Source organism: Uranotaenia lowii, chromosome 3 (genome assembly GCF_029784155.1).
Source record: "Uranotaenia lowii strain MFRU-FL chromosome 3, ASM2978415v1, whole genome shotgun sequence".
Classification (NCBI taxonomy): domain Eukaryota; kingdom Metazoa; phylum Arthropoda; class Insecta; order Diptera; family Culicidae; genus Uranotaenia; species Uranotaenia lowii.
This window is the reverse complement of record NC_073693.1, coordinates 140703977-140723531: the sequence shown is the minus strand read 5'-3', so window position 1 is coordinate 140723531 and position 19555 is coordinate 140703977. Positions and strand designations below refer to the sequence as shown.

General features: G+C 34.9%; 1 protein-coding gene across 12 annotated transcripts in view; it reads right to left on the bottom strand.

Annotated features, from left to right (window-relative positions):
• Positions 1-13922, bottom strand: part of LOC129756473 (inositol 1,4,5-trisphosphate receptor) — a 173833-nt gene extending 159911 nt beyond the window's left edge. For 5 of the 12 annotated variants that reach the window (XM_055753374.1, XM_055753372.1, XM_055753370.1 and 2 more), the window contains exons 1-2: positions 13078-13587; positions 3115-3883 (exon numbers count right to left, since the gene is read on the bottom strand). The gene's annotated coding sequence lies outside the window, so the exon portion shown is untranslated. Of the gene's footprint in view, positions 1-3114; positions 3884-13077; positions 13589-13883 lie in introns of those variants that run through there. The other 7 variants (XM_055753366.1, XM_055753371.1, XM_055753376.1 and 4 more) reach the window with 5 other exon arrangements.
• Between the last annotated feature and the right edge of the window lie 5633 nt (positions 13923-19555).

Below are 19555 nucleotides of genomic sequence, written 5' to 3'. Positions count from 1 at the left end.
AAATATATACTTATACTTAGAACAAACAAGTACTTTTTCTAACTTTTCATGATCCGAATGCAAAAAAAAGCTGAATTGTATTGGATGAAGGAGAGAAAATTGAAAAAATGTGTAAACATTATATATGTATAAAGTATAAAGCCGTCCCCACTTACCCCAGGTAGGTTTTAGAGACAAAATTTTAGATTTTTGTGAATTACCTCTTTTCTCTTCATTTTTATCCGTCGTTTCTTTTCCTAACTGATTGTTTCGAATGTAAGGATTGTTTCAATGTAGAGTCAAGAGCCAGCTAGTTTACGAGAAATTTGCAGTTGAAAAAGATGCACATCAACTCAACATCGTAGTGGAAAAAAGAAACTTCCCACAAAGTCGCTGTAAAAATCTGTTACTGTTGCAAGTGTATCTTTTTCACAACTAAAGCTTAGTTCTTTTAGACATGGGACACTTTCTTATGCTAATAGCTCGTTTACTAGAAATCGGACATTCAAAATTTTGACAGCATTTTGTTGCCTGTAAAAAGTACTATCCTACCTATTTTTTTTTTCAAAACTTAAAATTAACGCGTTTTTGAGATGTTTACGATGCAAGAGAAAAAAGAAAAAAAATATTTTGCACAGTTTCATTCAAAATCCATCATATCCAAATTGATAGCTGACAAAACCGTTGATTATTCGAAGAATTACTGTGTGTGAGTGGTGGAATAGTATTCAAATACTGTCAAAAATGTCCACAAAGTTCAGATCAATCATTGAGTGAAGCATATGATCGACAACTTCGGCTAAGTAGGGTCATCAGGGAAGTCAAGTCTCATACCAGCATTTATAATTTTCAAAAAGCGAAAGCTTAGCGTAGATCGCTGAAATTTCCAAAAAAAAAATTTCCGGTAAGCTGGAAGTGTTGCCTTTTAATAAGTCATTCAAACCTAACCTCAAACAACAAGTTTTTGCTAGATCCACAGCTCGTAAGCTGTATATCCAGTTCCGAGGCTATGGGACAGATGATTTTTGATGAACGACAAAACTCATGAAATACCCTATTTTAAACAAATTCCAGCGTTTGAATCCTATACCACGTCTGCTCGTGACAAGGTCCCGAGTATATTAAATTATGTATTTGCTGGTTATTTTGAATAAAATATGATGATTTGCCAAAATTCTTCTCCTGTGGAAAAAAAACAACAGTTTTCCAAAACGAAAACTATGGTTTTCACTGTTTTCAAAAGCCTAAAAACAGTAGATCTTTTATGTATCCTTCGCAACCTACGATCTATACTAACCGATTATACTTTAAGGTCAACTTTCTCATGGTTTAACTTTGTTATTGCCAGATTTTCCCAGCAGAAATTCCATTACAAACGCTCAAAAAGTGGCTCAAAAATAATCAAATTTTTAAATTTCGAAACAGCTGTATCCACTAAATTGGCCTCAGTTTCTTTTAAAAGAGAAGTATTGGTCCGAAAAGTATCAGAAATTGAAGGAGGAGGATGTAGCCACCTAAAATACAGATTAGACGAAGTATAAGTTTGAAAAACTGATCATTATCATGACTGAAAAAAGTGTGCGCTGGCCGAAGGGAGGTACAAAGAATAAAGTAGAATTTATTCTTACAAAAAAAAAAACGATAAATATTTTTTTTCAAATTTTTTCATGGATTATCATAAAATTACCTTCATTTCCTTCATAGAAAGTATTTAGATCATACGAAAGGTTTTTGAGATACACGTATTCGTAACTGTCCCATTTCTAAAAGAACTAAGCTTTATTAGAGAGATTACAAGTACATTTAACATTCTGCATTAAAAGTTTGAAAATATAGTTCACAGTATTTTTTTAATAGCCATTATCCCCAATTACCGCGGTGTACTTTATGTATCTTATCTGTATTGACGTTGAAAAATCTGTATAATTCAGCAAAATCTGTATACATTAGACTGAGTCGATTTGGGGTCATTTTTGAATTTTTCAAACCCTGGGGTCTTAAAAGCTTCGTTTTGGTCCAAAACTCATCCATGATTTTTTGCAGAATTTTTAAGTAACGTTTACATGAGTAAATTTGAACTTTTAAGTTTGTATGGGAAAATTGAATATTTTGTACTGAAAAATCAACATCATTTTTGTTTCTTCTGTGAAAACGAGCCTGCTAATGGGTTTTGTGCCAATTTATAAATTTCTTACAGCAAATTTTCCGCTGAACAACTTTGTCGAATATCATAACATCGTATCTTTTTAGACAAAAAAGTTATTAGCTCTTTAACAGGTGTATGTCTTTTGGCATTGATAAACAAGAAATTCAATTGACATCACTGCTGGGTGCCTAGCGAAGTATTGCATGACCACTTTTCATGCCATATTTCGTGGGGCACAAGCAGTGATGTCAATTGAGTTCATGGTTTATCAATCCAAAAAGACATACACCTGTTAAACAGCTAATAACTTTTTTGTTTAAAAAGATATGAAGTTTTGATATTCGACAAAGTTGTTCAGCGGAAAATTTCCTGTAAGAAATTTATAAATTGGCACAAAACCCATTAGCAGGCTCGGTTTCACAGAAGAAACAAAAATGATGTTGATTTTTCAGTACAAAATATTCAATTTTCCCATACAAACTTAAAAGTTCAAATTTACTCATGTAAACGTTACTTAAAAATTCTGCAAAAAATCATGGATGAGTTTTGGACCAAAACGAAGCTTTTAAGACCCCAGGGTTTGAGAAATTCAAAAATGACCCCAAATCGACTCAGTCTAGTATACATGACACTGGCTTTCAGCATACAGAAGATTCATCCTCGGGAAAAAAATTAAAATATTGTTTAGTTTATTATTATTGTTAAATCAAGGCTCACAGAGTTCTTAATTGTCAATTTAGCATTCAAAATTTTGGAACAGTCGTTAAGATCAGATCATAAGTCATCGCTAATGTCCGAAGTACTGCTGCTGCTCCCCAGACGGCTATGAACTGAAAAACTCACACCAACTGGTCCGGAATGAAACAATCAACGATCAATATTAATTGACAGTCATTAAATCATTTATGCAAGGCATCGTTTATTGTTATTGCAGTGCGGTGGCAAACCACACCGCGCACCATATTTGTTGAATGGCTAGCTCTACTCACCGGGGGAAGGTCGCCGACAGCCAGTCAGCCAGCAAACAGATGAGATGTCCGTAGAGCCAAGAATGTCGTCCCACCAGAGCTTCGGGCAAGTGTTTGTGTTACTGACCGGGACTGGAACTGGTGGTAGGTACCAGACTGAGTGACTTAAGCTGTCAATGAGCTTGGCTTGGTTCGCTCACCTACTGCCCAATAAAAGTTCTGCGATAGTTGTCTCGACTCGTTGTCTCTATCCACCGAAATGATGATGACCTTGTTCACCTTCGACGGAACAGAAACGTGGACGTCGATTCCTCCCTTTTTGATATTTTTAATTCTTCTTTCACGTATGCACTATTATGAGGCCGAAATTTAGATTTCCTTTTCTAGCTCACAGGTATTTTTTTTATTTCACCATTCCCCAACCGATACACGTTTTGACTATTATTCAGCTATACGGCAGACGCTCGCAGTAAGGTATCAACCTGCTGAATTCGCTTTAAGCGAACAACTCTTCTTTCACTTAGACAAACATGAGAGCTAGATTGGAAAACACCTTTTTTATATCACTTGCTTCTTCAACAATTTTAGAGATATTTTTCCACTTTCGATATATGTAAATGCTTTGGATGTGACTCTGTCTAGGAAACAAAACACTTCTTTTTGCTGTCATGAAGAAGGTCAAATTTATTAACACTTCAGGAACACAATTCACTTCTTTGTCGTTCTTCCCTCTTTTCCCGAGAAATCACTGTGAATTGCTTCATAAGCCACACGGTTTCAGTTGCTTTTTCTGTTGGTATCGTAAACAAATTAATTAAAACATATTTGCCTTAAAGATTTGCCCGATTTGATTTAACAGCTTATGGTTTTCCCATAAGTCGAAAATTTTTAAACAAACTTGTCTATAATATCAAAATTTTGTATTCTATTTGTCTATCATCCATATCGTTGCTTAATTCACAAAATAAAAAACTCTTTTTGTTGAAAACTGTCGGAAAACCCCGAGCTGTAAAGTTTTTTTGTATCGCCGTTAAAATTAGTCACAGTTATTTCTATTATTTTCTATGTGCATTGGCAAAATAGGAGAAAAACAAATTGAATATTCGTTTAGAAAAGAGATACATTCTTCAAAATTCTAAAGAAAAGCATGTCAAAAAAATTTATCAATAATAAAAATGAAGTTATCAAATTCAACAATTAACCGAAAGGGTTATTTGACCATTCTTTAACATAGTCTAACACTTTTCGTGAAGAAATTAAGTCAAATTAACTCATTCCAATAGGTATTGAACCCGTGAAAATCGCTTGTTTTGTACGAGAGTTAATATTGTAAAATATCTCTTAATCCTCGAAAGTCCTCCGAATCGACAAATTAAAACTCCAAAATGCATTTTTTGAACTGGTTCAATCATCTCGAATCTCAGGGCGATTCAAATTTCAAGTTCAAGTCTAAAACGAAACCTCAATTCGAAATGTGGGTAAAGAATTCTCTTTCTAAGATTTTGATTACTGAATCTGAAATCTGAATCTGAAACCTGAATCTGAAATCTGAATCTGAAATCTGAATCTGAAATCTGAATCTGAAATCTGAATCTGAAATCTGAATCTGAAATCTGAATCTGAAATCTGAATCTGAAATCTGAATCTGAAATCTGAATCTGAAATCTGAATCTGAAATCTGAATCTGAAATCTGAATCTGAAATCTGAATCTGAAATCTGAATCTGAAATCTGAATCTGAAATCTGAATCTGAAATCTGAATCTGAAATCTGAATCTGAAATCTGAATCTGAAATCTGAATCTGAAATCTGAATCTGAAATCTGAATCTGAAATCTGAATCTGAAATCTGAATCTGAAATCTGAATCTGAAATCTGAATCTGAAATCTGAATCTGAAATCTGAATCTGAAATCTGAATCTGAAATCTGAATCTGAAATCTGAATCTGAAATCTGAATCTGAAATCTGAATCTGAAATCTGAATCTGAAATCTGAATCTGAAATCTGAATCTGAAATCTGAATCTGAAATCTGAATCTGAAATCTGAATCTGAAATCTGAATCTGAAATCTGAATCTGAAATCTGAATCTGAAATCTGAATCTGAAATCTGAATCTGAAATCTGAATCTGAAATCTGAATCTGAAATCTGAATCTGAAATCTGAATCTGAAATCTGAATCTGAAATCTGAATCTGAAATCTGAATCTGAAATCTGAATCTGAAATCTGAATCTGAAATCTGAATCTGAAATCTGAATCTGAAATCTGAATCTGAAATCTGAATCTGAAATCTGAATCTGAAATCTGAATCTGAAATCTGAATCTGAAATCTGAATCTGAAATCTGAATCTGAAATCTGAATCTGAAATCTGAATCTGAAATCTGAATCTGAAATCTGAATCTGAAATCTGAATCTGAAATCTGAATCTGAAATCTGAATCTGAAATCTGAATCTGAAATCTGAATCTGAAATCTGAATCTGAAATCTGAATCTGAAATCTGAATCTGAAATCTGAATCTGAAATCTGAATCTGAAATCTGAATCTGAAATCTGAATCTGAAATCTGAATCTGAAATCTGAATCTGAAATCTGAATCTGAAATCTGAATCTGAAATCTGAATCTGAAATCTGAATCTGAAATCTGAATCTGAAATCTGAATCTGAAATCTGAATCTGAAATCTGAATCTGAAATCTGAATCTGAAATCTGAATCTGAAATCTGAATCTGAAATCTGAATCTGAAATCTGAATCTGAAATCTGAATCTGAAATCTGAATCTGAAATCTGAATCTGAAATCTGAATCTGAAATCTGAATCTGAAATCTGAATCTGAAATCTGAATCTGAAATCTGAATCTGAAATCTGAATCTGAAATCTGAATCTGAAATCTGAATCTGAAATCTGAATCTGAAATCTGAATCTGAAATCTGAATCTGAAATCTGAATCTGAAATCTGAATCTGAAATCTGAATCTGAAATCTGAATCTGAAATCTGAATCTGAAATCTGAATCTGAAATCTGAATCTGAAATCTGAATCTGAAATCTGAATCTGAAATCTGAATCTGAAATCTGAATCTGAAATCTGAATCTGAAATCTGAATCTGAAATCTGAATCTGAAATCTGAATCTGAAATCTGAATCTGAAATCTGAATCTGAAATCTGAATCTGAAATCTGAATCTGAAATCTGAATCTGAAATCTGAATCTGAAATCTGAATCTGAAATCTGAATCTGAAATTTGAATCTGAATCTGAATCTGAAATCTGAATCTGAAATCTGAATCTGAAATCTGAATCTGAAATCTGAATCTGAAATCTGAAATCTGAATCTGAAATCTGAATCTGAAATCTTAATCTGAAATCTGAATCTGAAATCTGAATCTGAAATCTGAATCTGAAATCTGAATCTGAAATCTGAATCTGAAATCTGAATCTGAAATCTGAATCTGAAATCTGAATCTGAAATCTGAATCTGAAATCTGAATCTAAAATCTGAATCTGAAATCTGAATCTGAAATCTGAATCTGAAATCTGAATCTAAAATCTGAATCTGAAATCTGAATCTGAATCTGAAATATGAATCTGAATCTGAAATCTGAATCTGAAATCTGAATCTGAAATCTGAATCTGAAATCTGAATCTGAAATCTGAATCTGAAATCTGAATCTGAAATCTGAATCTGAAATCTGAATCTGAAATCTGAATCTGAAATCTGAATCTGAAATCTGAATCTGAAATCTGAATCTGAAATCTGAATCTGAAATCTGAATCTGAAATCTGAATCTGAAATCTGAATCTGAAATCTGAATCTGAAATCTGAATCTGAAATCTGAATCTGAAATCTGAATCTGAAATCTGAATCTGAAATCTGAATCTGAAATCTGAATCTGAAATCTGAATCTGAAATCTGAATCTGAAATCTGAATCTGAAATCTGAATCTGAAATCTGAATCTGAAATCTGAATCTGAAATCTGAATCTGAAATCTGAATCTGAAATCTGAATCTGAAATCTGAATCTGAAATCTGAATCTGAAATCTGAATCTGAAATCTGAATCTGAAATCTGAATCTGAAATCTGAATCTGAAATCTGAATCTGAAATCTGAATCTGAAATCTGAATCTGAATCTGAAATCTGAAATCTGAATCTGAAATCTGAATCTGAAATCTGAATCTGAAATCTGAATCTGAAATCTGAATCTGAAATCTGAATCTGAAATCTGAATCTGAAATCTGAATCTGAAATCTGATCTTATAAATTCAAAATCTGGTTACCCAATTTGTACCTGAGTTCAAAATTTTGATTCAGATTCTGAATTTTTTGACAGTTTGTCAATTTTGAATCCTGAGCTTGAACTTTAAATCTGAATGCTGAATTAAAAATCTGAGTTCTCAATTTAGAATTATGAATCTGAATTCTTAATTCTGAATCTGAATTTTGAATCTTCAAACCTGACATCTGATTCCGAAACCTTGGTCTGCCTAGGGTGCATCCCTACCCTTTGCATGGAAAAATTCAACTTCATTAGAATTATTATAATTATAATAAACTTCCTTTTAAATCACGAACTATTTTTCATGGCATCTGAGCTTCTTGAAGGTTTGTAAATTGAAGGAGTCACCCTCTAGAAAAAAAAGAGGAAGATCTTCAATACAATAAATAAACCCTTAAAATGAAAAAAAAACTTCCCCTTTTTTAAAGTCGGAGGAGTATTTAAATATAGGCAAATTCATACATAATCAAATATTGTAAAAAAACTTTATGAAAACACTAAGACATAGGTTTTGTTAATAATATGTCTGTTACATTTATTTAACAAAAGAATCTTCATTAATGAAAATGGAAGCGTCCATCAATACAATATATTACCAAATTTTGTTCAAACATATTTGTCAATTCGTTAAATCATATCATTTTGTCAAAACGTTTATCAACTATTTAAAAAAATCCTTCGAGGATTTTTTAATTTTGTAAATTTTGTATGGGAGCCCCCCTCCCCTTTAGAACTTGGAAGGGTTGGAAAGTATTTTTCAAACCATTCCTGGTCTTGAAAACGGCTACACATTAAATTTCATGTTGATCGGTTCAGAAGTTTACGAAAATTGTCAGAATTTTGTCAAGTTTATGTCCATTTTGTATGGGAGCCTCCTCTTTTGGGAATCGAGGAACATTGAAAGTAGCATAGAAAGCATTTCCGGTCTTGAAAACAGCAAGACACCAAATTTCACGTTGATCGGTTCTATAGTTTCCAAAAATTGTTTGATATTTGTAATTTTTTTGTAATTTTGTATGGGAGCCCTCTCTTTTCAGATTCGGAGAGGTTTTAAAGTAGTATAAAAACCATTCTCGGTCTTGAAAATGGCTACACACCAAATTTGACGTTGATCAGTTAAGTAGTCCACGAAAATTGTCCGAATTTTGTCAAATTTCTGGTAATTTTGTATGGAAACCCCCCTCCTTTGGGACTCGGAGAGGTTTGAATGTAGTATAAAAAGCATTCCCGATCTTCAAAACGGCTACAAACCAAATTTAACGTTGATCAGTTAAGTAGTTTCCGAAAATTGTCCCAATTTGTCAAATTTCTGGTATTTTTGTATGGGAACCTCCACTTTTGGAAATCGAAAAGGTTTGAAAATAGTATAAAAAGCATTCTCGGTCTTGAAAACAGCAAGACATCAAATTTCACGTTGATCGGTTCTATAGTTTCCGAAAATTGTTTAAAATTTGTCAAAATTCTTTAGTTTTGTATGGGAGCTCTCTCTCTTCAGATTCGGAGAGGTTTAAAAATAGTATAAAAAACATTCTTGGTCTTGAAAACGGCTACACACCAAATTTTACGTTGATCGGTTCAATAGTTTCCGAAAATTGTCCGGATTTTTGACAAATTTCTGTTAATTTTGTAAGGACGCCCCCTCTTTTGGGACTCGGAGAGGTTTGAAAGTAGTATAAAAAGCATTTTCGGTATTGAAAACGGTTACACACCAAATTTCACGTTGATCGGTTAAGTAGTTTCCAAAAATTGTCCTAATTTTGTCAAATTTCTGTTATTTTTGTATGGGAGCCCCTCTACTTTAAAGTCGGAGCGCTTTAAAAGTATTTTAGAAAACATCTCCGACCAAAAAAAACTCTTGTATACCAAATTTTTCAATCGGTGGTTAAGTGGTTTTCAAGTCTATGGGGAACAGACAGACAAACATTCATTTTTATATAGGGGAGATAAGGGCATAATGGCCACCTCAAGGAAAACGCTTTTTTAACCATAGAGAACAGCTATAATATGTGAATTACATCATTGTTTCGTGTTCAGACACTCAAATAGTATATTGCCTAATTGGATGAAACTTGAAAAAGTAGATAAAAACGTGTGAAAATGCATTTTAAATTATTTTTTTTGCCGAAAGCTGAAAAACAGTCACTGTATGGGCATAACGAGAAGACCACCCCCCCCCCCCCCCCAAGGGCAGTATAAGCACCATTAATCGGGGCACGATGAGCGTTTTCTGCCAGGGAAACCAGCAGCGAATTCGATTCGTAGATATTGTGAATTTAAATAAAAATTTTAGAAACGTCGCTGGTGAACTTTCAACAAAACACAGACTTCCGACAATCTAGTACTTCACTTTTCTTTGTCGGAAGTCTTTCGGAAGTCCGGACTTCCGAAGTAAAATTTAGTGCTGGCGCTATTATAATAGAGCTACAGCTAGACTTGTTTCATCTGACGATTTGGCCTATTGGTAAGGTGTCGGAGAGGTAATCAGTAGACTCGAGTTCGATTCTTGATCAAGGTGTTTTTTTTTCATTGATTATTCATGATCGATGCATTTTGCACTAAACGGTGAGGCGTTGATTCATCGAACAAACCAATAACAAAATAATCTAGGTCTGTTTGTAGAATTCAAACAATCAACACATGCTCATACATGATGTTTCTGGTGTTTTGTTTGACGGATGATGCTACTAACCTTATAATCTAACAATTAAAAAAAACAATCATGAATGGTATGTGACAAAAAATCCCCTTGAACAGGTATCAAACTCGAGAATACTGATTACCTCTCCAACACCTTACCAATAGGCTAAACCGACAGATGGAACAAGTCAAGCTGTTGTAGCTTAGGGTTACCATACGTACTCTTTTAAGAGTACATGTACTCTTTTTCGGTCGAGAAATGGGCGTACTCTTCTTTTTGTGAAATGTTACCGAATGTACTCTTTTTTATTGTTAGACATTTGATCTGAAAAACCTACGTACTTCTTTCATTTTATGAGGTTGTTTCACATCTTATGCTAGAACTACGAAAGGAATACGACTTACAACAAATTACTTCAACATCTTGCTTTCATTGACATGCCTTTTTAGTCGTAATATAGTCAGCATGATAAGTGCCTTTGAGTATGCAAACAGTAATCAATATGTAAACACTTTACGTTATACGCTTAAATGCGCACAAATGTCACATATTATCTTTTTTACGTTTTATTTTTGACACTTTACCAGCGTTATGGCATTCGTGTCTAATATCAAATAATAATTGTAAAGTGAATGTTCGCGTCCAAATAAAATGGACTTGAAAATGGATTGTTTTATAATGTTTTTTTTTGTGGTTTATCAATATCTTAATACTGCTATCTTTTCGAATAACACAACTTTTGCATAACCTCAACCGCTTATTCGAGATAGTAGGGGTCTCCTCAGATAATACGAAATGTACATCCTTTTCCTTCTGTTTTGCATACCATTCGGGAGCAAAGCTCGATAAGCAAATGGATCTTGTATCAACCTGATGGCTGGGAGCTAAGAAAACCGGAGTTATTTAGTTTCTCCAGACTTTTTGGGTAAATAATCTCAATGTACTCTTTTTGGTGTTGTGGGATCTGGTAACCCTAAATGTAGCTCTATTATTCAGTTGACTTTATCGGTTTGAATTAGCTGCTAGATTATACGGCAGAAAATGCTCATCGTGCCCTGATTGATAGTGCTCTGTTCGCCCCAGGTCAATAAATTTAAGTAAAAACGTGTTTTAAAATCGGTTAAAGTGAAAAATCAAAAATTTTATGATGGTGAAAATTGAGAAACAATGTATAAATCATGTTGAAGTGAGTATATTTCAGATCAAGATCAAGGTCATAAGAGCTTATTTGGTGATGCTCAAAAATTATAATATTTACGTCACTTGAGATCCTAGCTGGCTATTATTTAATATTTTTTTATAGATGAAAAGGATATTTCTTTTTTAATGAAAAATTAATACTACGTACGAAACAAATCCTCATGAAAATTTGTTTATGAAAATACATACTTTTGTAGAAAAAAGGAGTGCTTATTATGCCCTTACCACCCCTATAAATGATGTTATAAATTTATCATTTAATGATTGCAAAATGATGATTACATAGTTTGTCACATTATGAGATAGTTTTTGATAAAGATTTTGATTCTTAAAGAAAATTTAAAAAATCGAGCAATAGATGAACAAATTTAAACATTTTTAGATGCCGTAAAATAACTTTTCCCCAGTATGACGGATTATGATATCACCTACAAACTTTATATTGTTTTCATTACCCTATAGCGACACTGTTGGTGTAAAAGTATTTTTCGGAAAATCACCAAATTTGTTTGAATAAATATTTTTATAATTCAGTTACCCAGTCTAGGCAAAAATGCATCAAATTGCAAATCAAAGATTCACCCTTTAAATCTGATTTCCAAATTTCTGATGCCAAATGATTGTTGTGCATCATGCGTTTGTTAATTTCAAAATTTAATCCATCCAAACATATTTTTTTATGATTTCAGCAAGTAAATTTTGGAGTATTTTTTACCCCTAAATGTATGCAGGACCTTTTCGATTTTTCTCTAAAAGATTTTTGACAGAAACAAATTAAAATTTAATTCGAACAAAACCAGAAATTACTGCAATTGAGACTTTATGCGTTATGACATCACAAATATATATTAAAAAAACTATAAATTTTTATACGTTTTCAATTGATTTTTCATTAAAAACAAAGTTTGTTGAATTACCCCTTTTTCTAAGTAGGGTGAAAATCGCATGTTTTATAAAACCAAAAATAACTGGTGAAATCAATAATTTTTTTGACTAAGTCAATTTGATGTCCCATCAACCTTTAAACTTTTGATGTACAAGCGGTATAATTACCTATCTGTGAATGTTAAGTTTTTAGAAGCCATTAGAGATGGAAAGTGTTGCAAGATGCTCCAGTTGACGGTATCTTTTTCTGTAAAATACATGCATTCATATAATGTACATCAAATGGTTGAGTAAAAGGAGACATTCAATTGTGAAATTGAAGCTTCAACTTCACTTCTCGCTGCAAGTTCAGCAGTTTATTCCACCAGTACCGGTGCAGGTATGAAGGGGCACATCAGGTAAGTACCATCACATTTTCCAACGCATTAGAGAAGAAAACCGGTTCGGAGCATTTTTTCTTTCAACTAATTTATTCTATTTGCTATGCATGTGCCACTGGATGATGGGAATCCTCACAGAAGTGGTAGGATTAACAAAGGTCGTCATCATCCACGGTGCTCTTTTCAAGTACTTTCCTCTCAACCGACATGCTTGAGCCATTTGGCACGGACCATAAGGAAAAGTCTGTTTTCGGAACCACTTTTTTCAGTAAAGGTATATGTATGCAGGTAGGTAGGTTTATAGTGGGTTAACCTTGCCCCACTGGAAACGAAACAGATCACATGGGCTCTTCCGTAGATGATTGGCCCCAGACAGCTAAATATGTCTGTATGGTTTACAGACAAATCTTCGATCCACCGAGCGACCGACCGACTGTTGCCTAGGTCATATTGACTGATTTGTGCCTCTCTATACCTACAACTCTCTACAACCACACCACACCTCACGACGACACGGCTATAATCCAATAATAATTATTCAGGCACTGATTACGTGTATATATGAGTAATAACAGCGCAGTTGAATATTAATGATGATTTTATCAGTACCATTGATTTCCACAGCATCAACAAATCTCGGAACACTACTTATCCCACGTTCTTCATTTTGTTTGTCGTAAAACTTTCCGAGAATCTGGTTCGAAAAGCTTCCGAACACTGCTGCTGATTATCAACCGGAACAACCTTTTTCGGTCAGCCACTTCTTCGCTTGCTTCTTTCCGTAGTGCCTACGGTTGCATGTCAAAGCGATTCCCCGGGGATCTCGAACCTCTTAGCGAGAAACTTTTTACACCTTACGGTGTCACGCACATGAACTTGCAGATTAACACTGGACCAAACCCGATTTTTCGACCAAAAAGCGACCAGATTTTCCCCAGAACTCGCTTCTTGAACTTCGCTCAAATCTTTTCACTCGACCACTGACTGACTGGAGCGCAACATTTCACGTATAGCAGCAGCACCCATCACGGAACCGTGCTAAAATATCTGCTCGTGGAGCTCTTCGTGGGGTTCACAGAAACTTGAGCCACACTGGAAACGTCGTCGTCGTCGTCGTTGTCGTATTCGTTCTGTTATCCCTCTCACTCACTCTCGTTGACGATGCCTGGGGGCCTGGGGGGCACCCAAGAAAGCCAGGGCTCACACGAAAACAACATCGACTATTCTGGCTTTTTGCTTCCCTGCCTCCCCGCACAACACAAACCATCAGCAGGTATTCCTCCAAACAGAAACGAAAAGCACCAATCGACCACAGTTACATTTTGTATGTACTTTTTTTCAACCTCAACCTCCCCCTGCTCCAGCAGCAGTAACAAAAAAACGGCCACAACAACTCACGTTGGGGAACCACTTACCACCACCAGAGAAAACACGACCGATCCGAATGACACCTCCCGAGCAACTGGACTCTGGCTGCTCGGCGGGCGAGCTCCAATCCAATCCAGCTAGCGAGAAAACCACCCTTTCCTCCCCCCAAAGCAAACACCAATCGAAATGAGAGCTCCCCGGCAAATGTGCTCTCTCGCGGCTCCAGTTGCTCAAGAAAAAAGTCTCTCGCGTTATCGGGGAGCATTCCAATTGGAATTGTGGGTGGGCTTTGTTTACCCCCTGCTGTGTTGCTGTTGTCTTTATCACTTGTTGACATTCTGGTATTAAGTTTAAATTGTTGTTTTAATTCAATTTCAAAATTTTTGAAAAATCCCTACCGATAAATTTTAGGAAACAATTAATCAAATTCAAATAGAAATCAATTTTCAATTTTGGAAATTTTCCCTAATCCGTTAAAATCAGAGTGTGGCTTGCTGTGCAAAATCCTTATCAAGCCGACTCGATCAACCCCCTTTGAGCAACTCAGATTTCCTGGGGTTTGGGAGAGTTCGGAAGAGACGTTGAGAGAAAAGCGAGAAAATCGAGAAAACTCTTTTGGCTGAGCAGAGTAAACAAACTGGAATGCGTTCACACAATGTACATTGACACAGTAGAAAAATAGGCAGAAATCTGAATTGATACAGGAAAAAAACTAAGATTGCATTTATTCTGCTCGGGACCACAGGGAAACTGCTCAATTTTCACAAAATTCTTACGAAAACACACCCGAATTTCGTTACACTTCATTTCTCATGAAGTTAAGGAAGATCGCTACGAGTGCACCACAGGAACTCGAACTAACTCCGAGAATTCAGGACAGTGTGCCTGAATCGTGGTAGACACATATTTTGTCAGATTTTCTTTCTCTGGCTCTCCTGTATTATAAAAAAAACAATACAAATTCTTTCTTTTTCTCATCAGTGCTTGAAACTAAATCCCGCGAAAAAGTTCAGTTCGTCGTGATTTCTTACAGTTAAAACCGCCAGTTTAAAAAAAAAACCCAACTGGCGCCACGAAAAGCGCTGCAGGTTCATGCGTCGGGCGTGTCGTGTGCATCATCTGGACGAGATGCAGTAAGCTGCAATTTGCTTAACGGGCGGCTCACTCTAACAATTAACTAAATTGTGTTCCCGCAAATGATTTTGTTGGCGAAAGCGATCGATCCGGCTTCTTCACCACCCACCTCAAGGTTTCAGCATCATGTAATAGCAGCACCAAGAATCATCACGGACCTCCCTGACTGACAATTCTTCTTCAAAATGGGCCAACGTTTTTCGAGTCGAGTGCAGCGATTTTGTAAGTATAGAATTTTGTTGTGTAATAAAAAAAAATGTGGGAAATTAAACCAATTTAAAACATTGTTTTTGTTTATAAACGAGAAACATCTTAAATTTGGGATTGTATTCTAAAGAGAATCTGGGGATAAAAATAAGAATTCCCTATAGATCGCGGAAGAAAACTGTCTCGAGCTAACAGGAAATTTCGGAAAACCACAGGAGGAACCCGTTTCGAAACTACAGGACAATTTGACAGTTATTTTCTTGAGCGTTTTTATTTTCTGTCCTGAGATCGTCCTATAACTTCAGCTGTTAAAATCGATGAAGTCGTCCCGAACACAGAAGAAAAGATTAAGTGTATGTATACTAAGATTTCAAATATTCTGTTCAGGATAATGGTTCTTCGAATCACAGGAAACTGCCTAATTTGAACGAAACCCCATCTGAGTCTAGTGACACTTCATTTCTCCTTATATTCAGGATGGCATTTATACAAGTTGACAGGGACTCAAAATAATCCCGTGAATTCAGGACAGTGTTCTCCTTACTCAGGATAGACATGTGTTTGAAAATTTTTTGTGGTTGTAAAATTAAAGGGTGATACGGTCAAAATTTGGTCAATATCAACTTGACGTAGGGGAGGAGCGGGCTATATGCGCCTATTAAGCAGAACACTGATTTAATCAAATATCACATTGAATATGTGTACAAAAACTATATACACGTGTGCAGGCATCTGTTTTCTATACATTGGAGTAATTTTTATGTTAAAATTTTCTTCTGTTTCCAAGAAAATGATTTTATTATAAGTGTTGTCTAGAATGCCGAACCTCAAACCGTGCGGGCTAAATGCGCTTATTTATGTTTTTAACAAAATTTCTGTGTTTTGGACAATATTTCCGTATAATTTCATTGAAACTGCTAGAAAGTAATAATTTCCGTACGACAAAGCTGAAGTTTCATAGAAAATATATGTATGTATATTATAATTTTATGGAATAAAACAAAAGTTAGGGTTGCCATACTATAGAGGCAGTTCATCCATGAGAAAAACTTTATCAAATCTGTTTTGAGTTCTTCAATTCTCTCTTAAGATGTTATTCAGAGCTTAGATTTGGAGGTTCAATGATAAAAATCATTTATTTATTCTATTTAACCTGTTATTTTAGGATGGAGGCATTTTACAAACATGATGGGGGCATAAAAAAACACTCTATTATTCCACTATATAATCATTATTAAACCTCCACAAAAGCTGAAATATGTTTTATTTCTTGAGTTCATTTGAGTAAGAAACAAAAACCATCCTAGTTTTTGTTTTAAGCTTTTTCACGTATGATTTTTAAAATGATTTTCATGATTTTTTTTACATCAATATGTAATTTTTTTTTTTGAGTTGGTAAATTCATAAAATTCTTTCTTGCCTTATGTTCTAAGCGTATCACCTTCAAAATACATTGGTCAGATAAGCTGTCTAGTCAGCCATTTCATCAAACAGCCGTAGGGTCATTTAATCCGATAGGCCCATTTAGGAAACCTTTCCCCTATTTCTTTCAATTTTGCATTTTAAAAACCTGAACACCCCTCATTTTGAAGGTGTGTGTGTGTGTAGAATGTTGCTCCTATTTTGATTTTGGAATTCACTCCCCAGCCAACATGAAATCGTAAAAGAAATCATCGCCGAACTCGTATATGGATTCAACTCAAATCGGAATCGTAAACATGCACACTCAACATTCGAACTTATCGTATATGCGTCGTAAAAGATGTTTAAACCAAATGAAATACGACTTTATTTACGAAATGTTGGATGAAGTCGTATTTAGTTCGACCGATGTCAAATGAAATCTTATAACCATCACATAAGATTTCTTAAGACGCATTTTATTGGTACATTAGTTACTCTCGTATCGAAATCGTAAATGACTTCAAAAAAATTCATAAAGAATACCACGTAGGCATCGGCTTTCGTATCTTTTTTACATTGTATAGAATGCCACATGAGGAGGCAAATTAACAAAGTCACATTATAATTATTATCGTATAACCGGTCACTTTACCCACGATATAAATTCATTTATTGATATCGAATCAGTACTACCGGACACATACGCGCACATCGTAAATCAAAACTTCATCGTATATTAAGCGGACATAAAATGGCACGTGTATCCGAAATGATGCATTTTTTTATCGTGCCTGAAATTTATCCAGTGAATTGGAATAATGTGTGAGTTGGAGCTACTACAGTGAACATAGGGTAAAATATAAAAGGTAAATTTAAGTTAAGAGAAAAGAAAGCTGAGCTAAACTTTTAATGAAAATTTTATTTCTCAAGCAGGTACATTTATGAGCAACCGGCGCGGAAAAAGAAACAGCCAACCTAGGAGGAAAGATGAGAAGACATTCCGGGAAAACGTCCGACCTTATATATAATGAAGAAACTGGAAACAGTGCTAGTGACACAATTCATAATTGTAATCTTTATTGCAATATTTTGAAATGTATACATTACATATATACATTCAATATGAATATATTCATTTTTTTGTTTTGCAATAAAAATCAATTGAAATTATCAGGAATTAGGTATTTCTTTCTAGAATCGTATTTCAATCACAATAATACACATAATATGCTACATAAAGTGGTTCGCTAATTAATCGTTTTACGCTCCATATCGTACAAGACTACATTACACCTCGCATAAAGTGACGCTTAGACAATCAATCGAATATCAAATTACTTCACATCGTAAAAGAGTACAGCACACCTCCTATAGAGTGTGACTTAAGTTGTCAATCGATGTTGAAAACTCTGAACATCGTATAACACCGTAACACACCTCGTATAAAAGGTGATTTAAAACGACAATTTATCATCAGATCGCTTAAAGTCCTAAAAGGGTAAAATAGACATCGCATAAAATATGGTTGGAACTGTCAATTATCCCATCATCGTAAATGTATATGAATCGAATGGTATAGATAATGTAACGTACAACATTCCACCATTCCACATTTACTTTGGTACGTTATGTCGACCAAAGTAAATCAATCATCGTAACAACATCGTATATTGTATTGTCGAAGTCGTAAACCAGAAAATCATGTATGTATATCGCCTCCACTTTTGGTAGGTGTAGTATTGTGCTATATTATACTGATAATGCGTGACGACTCAGACCTCTGCATCTAACATACTACAGCGAGAGTAGAACGAATAGAGGCAGTCGTATTATAGAGAGCAACGGAGATTGACGTGTTTCTCCTCGACGACCCTCAGGCACGAGGACACTACATTGACGACGAGGATAAAAATGGCGATTTGATTGGGTAAGTGATCCAGCTGAATGTTGAAAAAAAAGATATGGAGAAAGGCAAATATGATGGGAATTGAAATGGATCAGTAGCTTAAATGCGGAAAATATTTAGTCTGATTCCATTCTGGATCAGTCGCTTAAATGCGGAAAATATTCGAAAGTCTGATTCCATTCTGCGTAAAAGCAGGGCCATTGTTGAAAATATAGAACAGTCGCTTAAATGCGGTAGAAAAAGGTTCTGTTCTATTCTGCGGGAGAGCAGGAAAGGTGTGAAAACGCTTAAATGCGGAAGGAAAAAAAGAGTAGAGGAACTGGAGTCGCTTTAATGCGGATGGTCGATAGCCTGGTAGTGAGAAGAGAGAGAGGGAGAGAAAAGGTTCTTTAGTGACCAAAGTGTGTCCATTTGAAGTTGGGAAAAGCAAGCAGGAAGGAAAGGTGCGTCTTCCACTCTAACGGGAAGTTTGTACATATGCTACTATATGCTGCAGTGTTTTTTTTTTTTTTTTCAGTAGAAATCAAGAGAGAGGAAAAGGCAAACTGTGTGTATATGATGTTGACCATGGTAAACGATCGAAGAGAAAACTTGTCATAGTGACGTTGTATGATTTTGTCGTATTGTTCGTTCTTCATTTGAATGCTCAAATCCAAACAACCGACAGAAAGAGCGAAAAAGTTGCAAGCGTAGGAGCGGGTGCATTTTGCTATGTAACCCTTACTGAGTGGGTCAAACAATTGAGAAAAAAAATCAGCACTTTGATTCTAGCTGGTTGAATTAACGACAGAGCTTAGTAGAGCGTTGATGCTAAATTGCACGGCCTACTTCGAGTGATAAGAGCGTTTGCTTAAAATATTTGTCAAGGTGATGATAAAACCACATACCAGTGCGACGAAAGTTTAGGTTAGTTAGGGTGACGATAAGTGGGCTTGGTTCAAGTGTTGATAAGAAAGTATGGACGATTTCGAAAGTTACACATTTTGAGAAAAGCGAAGGACAAGGATATTCGATGCTATTTGCTATGCAGCCTAGCATATAATTGCAAAGTAAATTTTAAATTTTATA